At 50.7% G+C, this 10,045-nt stretch overlaps 1 pseudogene; it reads left to right on the top strand.

Moving 5' to 3' along the window:
* The first annotated feature begins 457 nt into the window (after nt 1-457).
* On the top strand, nt 458-5,744 carry LOC138078712 (apolipoprotein L2-like; annotated as a pseudogene).
* Nucleotides 5,745-10,045: the final 4,301 nt, after the last annotated feature.

Here is a 10,045-nt window from a genome sequence, read left to right as displayed (position 1 = left end):
AAAGGGAGTGCAAGCTCAGTCCCTTTTTGTGAACTGTGGACTGTAGCCCACCAGGCTCCTCTGTCCAGGCAATACTGGAGTGGGTCCCAATTCCTCCTCCAGGGGATCTGAGTTCTCAACTCGGGTATCCAATCTGAGTCTCTTGCGTCTTCTGCCTTGGCAGGCAGATTGTTTACCACTGGGTCACCTGGGAAGCCCACTTTAAAGGGAGTAGAGCATAGTCATCACAAACCTGGGATTTGGATGAGAATGGCTTGAGTTCAAGTCCAGGCTCTGGCACCAGCATGAAAACTTATACTAACTGAAGTTCAGGTGAATTTCAGGAGCCTGCATGTCACAGACTCTGGATCAGTATTAGTTATTACCGAAGAATAAAGAAAATGTTCCCAACCTCATGGAATGTCCAGAGTATTCCTTCCTATCAGTTCTTGATTTTATTGCTCCTGTGACTTCACAGATGGCTGTCTCCTCTCTGATTACCATCTCCTTGTGCCCCAACAGGACTCTGACTTGGAGGGAGCGCGTGGGAGGTGAGTGACTTTCCTCAACTAGTGGCCAGCAGAGCCCAGGAGACAGAGAACCATGCTGGGTTAAGTCCCTGGTGGCCCTGGTGCCTGTCTTAGGGGAACCCACCAGAGACATTGCCCCTCACTGCTCTCTGCAGCCACTGCTCACTAGTGATGGAGCCCACCATCCGTTTTCTCATCCCCAAGGGTGAAGCCACACCTCCTTCAAGCCTGATTCAGACAAAGAGCTGAAGGGACATCTCTGAAACACTGCTGCTGCCACCACGAGCTTTAACATCTACCCCCCCAGGTGATCGGCTGCCTCTTTGGACGATTCCTACTTGTGACCTAGAATTGAGGGTGGTGGCTCCAGGCAGAGTTAACATGAAGAGGAATCAAGAACCAAGAAGGGGATGGATATGCATCCTGGAGCTCCCCAGAGGGGCCACGTGAAGTTCCCCCAATGAGGGTGTGTCCACAGATCCTCTTTCCCAGTCCTCTCCTTGGGGAGCCACTTTCAAGGTGATCACTTCCTCCCCAACTGCCCTATAAGAAGTGACTCAGAAATGAGGCCAGGACAGCCCATGGGGAGGGGGACAGCAGAGGAAGTCCCAAAGGCCAGACGGGGCAGGGAGAGGAGGTCCCCCAGGGTCTCTGGAGCTTCTCCTGCCCTCTCCCTGCTCCCAGACCCTGGGGCGTCAACACAGAGACCTTTCCTCCAACTCTTTCCCTGCCATCTACCCAGCTGCTCTGCACGGGTCAGAGGATCCTGAACCCCCATCTGGTCTTTTCTGCCTCCCACCTGTGTGACCTGGAGCACAGTTATCTGACCTCACCTATAAAGTGGGAATAATATATCCCTTTATTGTTATGAGGATGAAATGGAATGTGTGTTCATGGCCTGGGCCAGTGCCTGCCACACAGTAGGTTCTGCTTAGGTTTGGTACTGTCCCCTCTACCTGGAATATGTTAGTTCCAGCTGGAAATTTCTCCCCTCCCCCAGAAACACCCCTTCCCCTAGCTGTGTTAGGGCACCTGTACAGTGCTCCCATATATAAGCACCTGCTTACCAAGTGATTGCCCCATGCAGGTCCTTTTGATCTTAAATATCCCTGCAGATCCCCAGGTGCTCAGTTATTACCGCTGCCCACCCCCTCCCCAATCAATCAATACACAGATTTAGTGTTCTGGCTTCCCTCCAAGTGAGCCCTAGGTTCCTTTCTCCCTCAGTGACCCAGGAAAAAGAGGAAAACTAAGAACACTTCATGTTGCAGGAAAGAGAGAAGGAGAGAGAGAGATCTGGTGTCTCTTCTGATAAGGACACCAAGCTTATTGGATTAGGGCCCCATACTTATGACCTCATTTTACCATAATTACCTCCTTAAAGGCCCTGTCTTCAAATACAGTCACCAGGGGGTTAAAGCTTCAACATATAAATTGAGGGGTGGGGGGGAAACAATTCCATCTGTAACCCCAGGTGATTCCACCAAGAGTATCCCAGGTCATTGCTGCTCAGAAAGATGAACTTTAATCACTTGAACCTCAGTACCATTTACCTTCCACCATAATTTCTCCAATTTTCTTTTTTTCTGTCTAGCGCTCAGAATATTTTTGCTGAACAGAGCGAGGGAAAAACTGCAACAACTGCTTGCTCAAGACAAAGCCTGGGAGAGTTTTGTGGCTGAGGTCAATTTGTCCAGGTAAACTGCACAGGTGTACCAGGAAGGTCATCCAAATCCTCAGGCCCCAGGCTGGTTTCCTCCTGGCAGGCACACCTCCTCCTGGCAGGATCCTATGGTGTGGTGGGGTTGAGAATTTTCCTTCTCAAGAATCCATGAAGAATGTTTCCTCCATGTCATTCACTGCCAGTGAATGGCCTTAGACTAAGAAGAGATGAAACCTGTAAGGAAGGAGCAGGTTACGTGGCCTTGGACAAGTTACTGATCTTCTTGCTGTTACTTTCTTCATCCGTTCGTTTTACTGAGAGGACACTGAGATCATGCATGCAAAGTGCTTTGCATGATGGCTGACACAGAGTATGTGCTCAATTCATGTTAACTTTTAGAATAACCTTGTTGGGAAGAATCAGGGGTCAATGGCCTTCTTCCAGGAGATGAGAACCAGGTAGAACTTCCTTTGTGAAAAGTCAGGAAATCCGGACATCAACATCATTTTGCATTCCCAAGGATTCTGACTTGAGCCCTTTGATTAGGAACTGTATCAACCCTGCAGGATCCTGCTGGCCGATAAGACAGAGAGGCTGGAGAGGAATTGGATGGAGCTGGTGGGGTCCTGGCTCTAGTCCTACCCAGCTCTGGGGCTCTGGGCTTATCTTGGAGTCTCAGATCTGTCCTGTGTTCAGTGGGAATAGCAGTTCAATCTGATGGACTATGGTGATGGCCTCAGAGTGAACTGCAGGGTCAGACATGGAGGACAAAGCACAATCATAAGGCCCAGGGAGGCCTGGACCAGGGTCAGACCCAGGGTCAGGGTGGAGCAGAGGGTCCAGGCTGGAGGACGAGCAGGCGGGCTTGGGCAGCAGGGCCAGGACTAGAGTGAGGAGAGTGGGCCCCGAGGACACAGACCTGAAGGCCCCGAGGACACAGACCTGAAGGCCCCGAGGACACAGAACTGAAGGCCCCGAGGACACAGAACTGAAGGGTGTGACCCTAGCAGAGGTTCTGGGAGCGGGAGGGGGGACATTTCTTTCCTCCCTGATGGGCTCCCCTCATGCTGGGCTAGAGGGCCCTGGGTGGAGGGTCCTGTGGTGGTCGTGTCCTCCACACCCTGCCTGGGACCTGGCTTCTCACTCCATCTGGGACCCTCTTCTAGTCTACATGGAGCCGTCCTGACAGTGGGAAGGCCGTGTGGCTCAGGGAGCCTCCAGGGTCACAGTGAGTGGCTGTGACTGTGTATCATTGGAGGGATTCTGCGGAGCCTCACGCATCCCCAATCAAGAGGAAAACACTTCCTCCACCAGCCTTGCAAGTGCCGGTCTCTTCAGGCTCAGGCGTTCAGATGAGTGTTTCCTCAAGACTCTTGAATCTTTAGAGGTTCCACAAAGTTGCACGTGGCCTTGGGGTGCATTCAGGTGAAGCTGTCACAGGTAAAGTGTGAGTTAGGCTGGTGACACCTGTGAGGTCAGGGGTGCTGAGCACTGGAAGTTGTCAGAATTCCAGTTACAGTTAATGCAGAGCAGGATTCAGATTCCCATCAGCCACAGGACAGAGTCTAGACGGGTTTCACACACGAAGCTTCCATTGTCCTCAGGATGAGTTACAGCTAAGGTGGCAGGCTGGTGACCCCTGAGAGGTCAGGGAGCTGGATGAGGGGTCAGGAGTCAGTGAGGTGGGCTGGAGAGCCATGGGGAACCAGGACTCAGAGCACATCCCCGGCTTCCCTGTCAGCTGGGGCAGTTGGTGGACCCAGTGACCTTCTGTGAAAGCCAAGGTTTTCAGGCTTGGGGGAGAGCAGATGCCAGGCAAAATGATCATTAAGGGTCCTTCTAGCTCTAAGTTTTGATTTAAAATAAAAAAAATCTACATACACTGAAGTAGCCAGTCTGCAAAATCAGAGGGCACAGTCCCCCAGGCTGTCCTTACATTTGACACCAACGATCAATTTCTGGGGTCCAAAAAACCACCCTCAGGTTTGAGTTTTCCCTAGAAGGATGCTCAGAGATCACTGAAAGCTTCATGATTCCAGTTTATATCCTGAGGACAGGATTCGGGTTCCCATCAGCCATAGGGCAGTCTGGGTGGGTTTCACACATGAAGCTTCCATTGTCCTCAGGACGAGTTACTGTCCTAGATTCAGTGTGTGGCAGGACACACAGAGCACTGCCCACCAGGGATGCTCACCCTGTTTAAAAACAAATTACCATGACCTGTCATCTCCAGCCCCTCCCTGAGGTCAGACAGGTGCCCTAGAGTCCAGCTCCTCCACAGGTCCGAACTGATACCCCGTGACACAAGGCCCCGTTACGTCACTTTGTCAGACTGTCCAGTGGCCGGAGGCCCAGGCAGAGAGGACACTCATATCAGCCAGACTATTCTAGGGGCTTAGGAACCACTTCCCAGCGGCCAAGGGCAAAGAACAGGTTGACTCCTCACCACATGCTGAGGCCCTTGAATGAAGGTTTTCTGCTCTAATCCCGTTTCTCTTAGTTTATCTGTGGAGTACCTACTCTACCAACTCTTTGTAAGTGTTGGTGTTGACCTGCCTCTGAGACATCTTTGTCAAATGCCTCTCTGAAGTCAAGAGTATCCTAAGATCCTTTACTTATTTTTTCCATGATTGAGTAAGCACACAGAACATCAACGATGTCCAAACATCGGTTCAATGTTTAAAAATTTGTTTAATTTGCAAAACTATTTCCATTTAATTTATACAATAAATTTTCCACTTAATTTATAATCTCTGTGTTTTATGCAAGGTAGATCTTGTTGAGCCTATTTTACAGACAAGCAAATTGTCTTTCTTCATCCTTTGATGTTCATTGCTGCAGGGAAGAGGCAGTTATACTACGTGAATATCTGGACCAACCAGACAGGAAGAGGTTTCTAGAAGAGTTTCCTCGGATTACAGGGGAGCTGGAGAAGAGCATAAACAAGCTGCGTGAGCTCGCAGACAATGCTGACAAGGGGCACAGGGACTGCACCATCTCCAATGTAGTAGCCTCCTCCACCAGCATTGCATCTGGCTTCCTGACCATCCTTGGCCTGGTTCTGGCACCCTTTACAGCGGGCATCAGGCTGGGACTCTCAGCCACTGGATTAGGGCTGGGAGCAGCAGCTACTGTGACAGGCATGTCCACCAGCATCATGGAACTCGTAAACACGTCATTGGTAGAAGCCCAACTTGATTTCCACAGCATAGCCCAGGAGATTTCCAGTGGAAAAAGTCTCTACAAAGCAAAAGATTTTAGGAAGCATATCCGTGCCATCAGGATGGCCAAAAGCAACCCTCAGTTAGTAGCTGGGTGAGTCTATGGCCAAAGCACCCAGCTGGTGAGAGCAGCTTTTGGAGGCACGGCTCTTGCAATGACCAGAGGAGCCCGCATGTATGGTGGAGTCTCTGCAGATTTGTTCCTCCCGTTCGACATATGGTCCCTGATGAAAGTCACAGGACTTGCAGGGTGGGGCAAAGACAGAGTCTGCTGAGAGACTGAGGGATTGGGCCCAGAAGCTGGAGATGGGTCTGGAAGTGCTCACCCAGATCCATGAGCGTCTGAAGTAGGCCCCAATTTGGGCACCTCAGAGCACTGCAGGGACCAGGGACACGTGAGTGGCCAAATCCCAGAGGCAACTTGCTAGAGGGTAAGACTGCAAAACAAAACTGGTGGAGCTGAGTATTAGGAATTTGGTGTTTCTGCAGTGAGCACAGCAGGGGAGGGATGCATGCTGGTGGTAGATGGAGAGAGAGTAGGAAGGAGCCTCAACTGGGGGGTGCAGGTGTGGGGAGAAACCACTTATTTTGGACTAAAGACCCTGGGGGCAGAATAATGGGAGAGGCATGGGAACGAGCAATGAGAGACCAGGAATAGAGAAGGGTTGAAAATGGAAAAAGGCCAAGAGTTAGGACTGCTGGGGTCCAGAAGAAGTAGCAAGGGCTCCTCTATCACCCTGCCCAGGGTCTGATGCCCCAACAGGAAGAGTTTCTTCCTGGTGATGGTCTCTAACCCTCCTTCTCCAGCATCAACTCACCTTTGATCCCAGCAGGTTTATCTTAATTAGGCAGTGACTACTCTTTTCTGGTTTTTTATTAAAGCAAAGTTGACTTGCAATATTCTGTTAGTTTCAGGTGTACAGCAAAGTGATTCAGTTATACATGTATTTTTGTATATATCTATATTCTTTTTAATTTTTTTCCATCACAGGTTAAAAATTTTGAATACTATCCCCTGTAGTATATAGTAGGTCCTTGTTGTTTATTTTATGTATGGTAGTATGCATCAGTTAATCCCATACTAATTTATCCCTCCCCACTTTGGTAACAATAAGGGTGTTTTCTGTAAGTATTTCTGTTTTGTAAATAAGTTCATTTGAATTCTTTTTTTTTTTTCCTTTTGTCCATGCTAAGCCATTTGTGAGCTCTGTTTTCCCAACCAGAGATGAACCTGGGCTATGGTTGTGAAAACACTGAATCCTAACCAAAAGACTGCCAGGGAATTTGCTTAGTATTTTTAACTTTCCACTAATAAGTGATTTCATGTATTTGTCTTTGTCTGACTTACTTCACTTAGTATCATCAGCTCTGAATCCATACGTGTTGCTACAAAGGGCATTATTTCATTCTTATGGCTGAGTACTATTCTATTGACATATGTACCACATTGCCTTTACGCATTCATCTGCTGATGGACATTCAGGTTACTATCATGTCTAAGCTATTGTTAATAGTGTTCTATGGACATGGGGGTGCATGTATCTTTTCAAATCTGAGCTTTCCCCTTTCCAGATATTTACCCTGAAGTGGGATTGCTGGATTATATGATAACTCTATTTTTAGTTTTTCAAGAAACCTCCATACTGTCCTCTATAGTGACTGTACCAATTTACATTCCCGCCAACAGTGTAGGGGGTTCCCTTTTCTGTACATCTTCTCCAGCATTGATTATTTGTAGACATTTAGATAATGGTCCCTCTGATTGGTGTGAGCTGATACCTTATTGTAGTTTTAATTTGCACTTCCCTAATAACTAATGAGGTTGAGCATCTGTTCATGTGCCTGTTGGTCACCTGTATGTCTTCTTTGAAGAAACATCTATGTAGGTCTTCAGGCAGTGACTCCTAAATAATGATGGTAGTAATTATGGAAGCGGCAGCAATGATGATGATAACAACACAGTAGATAAAACATTTGACAAGTTGCCAGGGGCTCTTTGGGTCTAGGGAGAAGCAACAGATCAGTGAAGTTCCCACGAAATTCCAAATGTTGCGTGGGAACCAAGGCTGATCAGAAAAAAAGGAAGAAAAGTGAAAGCACTAGGCAGCAACAGCAACTTTGCAGTGAGTCAAGGAAGTCAACCAGCCTGGGGCCAACAGACACAGCCTCTTGGAGCATCCATTTCTTCCTCAGGTGGGGTTGGTGCTTGGTGAGATATTCCAGGTCTGTCTGGCTCTGCCCACCTAGTGTTCTCTAGACTCTGGCTCAATAAATACGAGCTGATTCACCGAGGGTTCCTTGCATTGACTGAGGGGCTCAGCTGGGCTCCGGATGCCTGAGCTCCTTCCCCGTGAGCCTATCTCCCAGGATCTCAGGGCTCACGTTCTCCATGGCCCCTGCCTGCCAGCCAGTCATTTTCCTCAGACCCTGGAGCCCCCAGGCCCCATGGGACACTCAGGGGAGCCCGTGTTGTCTGACTTGGGCTGAGCACGGGATGCTCCTCCTCCAGCCCCAGGGACCAGGATGGACATGGGGTACTCAAGGGTGAGTGAGAGCAGAGGGCTTGTGTGCAGGTGTGAGAGAGGGTCAGCCGTAAACAGAGGGGAGAGAGAGAGCACACGCCTCACCCAGGCTGCCTCCACGTTTCACCAGGACTCTCTCAGTAGCTTCCAGAACCATCTTCCTGTGTTTACCTTGGAGCACTGCCCTGCCCCCACCCGTCTATTCCCCACAGGGGACTAAAATGACCCTTAAGAATATCGACCTTAGCAGCACCCGCCTCCAGCTCTTCCCTGGCAGCCATGACTCTGAGCACAGACGCCCAAAGCCTCCCGGTGTAATAGGGGCGGGGGATGCACAGCCGTTAGCTCAAGACAGTTAGGAGGAGACTGTCGGCAGACCAGGAGTGGGTGGTCGTAGAGCCCTCCCTCCAACAGCCAGCCTGGCAGCGGTGTCCTCACGGTGTAGAGTGTTATAAGAGGGGGATGGCCGCCTTCTCCCTGGCCCTCCAGGCCTTCCAGCCTCAGGCCTGAAGGTGAGCTGAAGGGTGAGGGACAGGCTGGGGACGGTGACCGGCAGAGCTCCAGAGCCCTCGCTTGGCTGCCCACTGGCCAGGCCCATCCTTGGGAAGACAGTGAACCTCTCATCCATCCCCACCTCTGAGACCTGAGGTGGTGGAGGTCTCCATGGGTCCCAGTTCACAGAGGCCTCAGCAACTGGAGTAACTCGACACTGCCACTAAGGCGATAGATTTAACCAGCTTCAGTCATTCCATTCAAGTCCCAAGAACTGGTCCAGCTGAGGTCAGTTGTTGACCCCAAGCAGGTGCCAGAGGTCAGGGTTAAGTGGCAAGGACATTACACAGCATCACTTCAAGGCCATTCTCTGGTGGGGGCTGTTGGGGGTTAGGGATTAACCTGGAGGGCATTTGCTGCAACACGCGTTCCTATGGCTCCCATGCAATGATCTCTCCAGGTCAAATGAGAAGCCTGAGGGCTGCCCCGGTGCTGGGTGCCCGGCTCCCTCAGTGGTAACAGCTGAGCAGGCTTGGGGACTAAAGGGCACCAGCGGCTGAGATCTGCCTTTTGAGCAGGGCTTGGGTACTGGCAAGAGGGCTTAGCCTGAGTGCTGGAGGAAGGGTCCCTGGCAGGGTAACCAGCCCTCGCAGGGAAACCCTCCTCTTAGCTAGGACCTGAACCTCAGGGTGAAAGTTGAGCCTTGGGACCTTGCCCTTTCTTGTCAGAACAGAGAATTTGCTTTGCTGGAGGTTTATAGGAACATCATGACCTGATATCAAGAGCAAGGATCTGACACTGGGAAGTTTGCCACTGACCAGTCCTCCCCCCTCACTTTTCTATGAAAGGGCTTTGTTGAGAGCTTTTGGGGAGTTTGGGGGTTTTAACACATGAGCCGCCTATCTGCTTGCATGGCCCTGCAATAAAACTTTTTCTGCTCCAAACTCTGACATTCTTGTATTGCTTGACTGCACTGTGCATCAGGCAAATGGACATACTTTCAATAAAACATGCAGCCCAAACTATTCTGCTGGGGCCTGGGGTCCCCTGAGGCCAGAGCTGGAGGCCAGGCTCACTCCACCCCCAGAAGCAGGACTGAGGGGCTGGGGGAAGTGGTCAGGAGAGGAGGGAAAGTCCATCCAAGGCATGCTGTGACCTGGTCACCCATCTGGGATTGCACCTGCCAGGACCTTCTGAGGAGCCTTCAGGGGATGCCTCAGGCTCCTCCTCTCCAGGGAGGAGAGGGGAGCATCTGGGTGTTGCTCTCACCCCCACAGGCCTGCTCCACAGGGCACCAACTCTGTGTTTCCACATGTGGAGCATGTGAGCACCTAACTGGCTCCCAGGCCTGGAGCCTGGGGGAAGGAAGCCAGAGACCCGGGACCTGGAAATGATCCCAGGACATCTCCTAAGTCCCTCCCCACGTGCTGCAGAGCCTTCTCCCCACTTTTGTCCAAACCTCCCTCAGAAGACTTTCCTCAGTGCCTCTGACTCCCTCTCAGCCAGTATTTCCTTGAGGCTTCAATTGGCCCTTCCATTCCTTCCTGGAGACATCAGCAGTCATGGCCATCACCTGCCTGACCTTCAGAAATATGAGCTCATTCCTTGTCAGTTCTTCATCAGTTCCTGGAGAATTCC

The sequence above is a fragment of the Capricornis sumatraensis genome, chromosome 4 (genome assembly GCF_032405125.1).
Source record: "Capricornis sumatraensis isolate serow.1 chromosome 4, serow.2, whole genome shotgun sequence".
Classification (NCBI taxonomy): Eukaryota; Metazoa; Chordata; class Mammalia; order Artiodactyla; family Bovidae; genus Capricornis; species Capricornis sumatraensis.
This window is presented reverse-complemented; position numbering and strand designations above follow the sequence as displayed.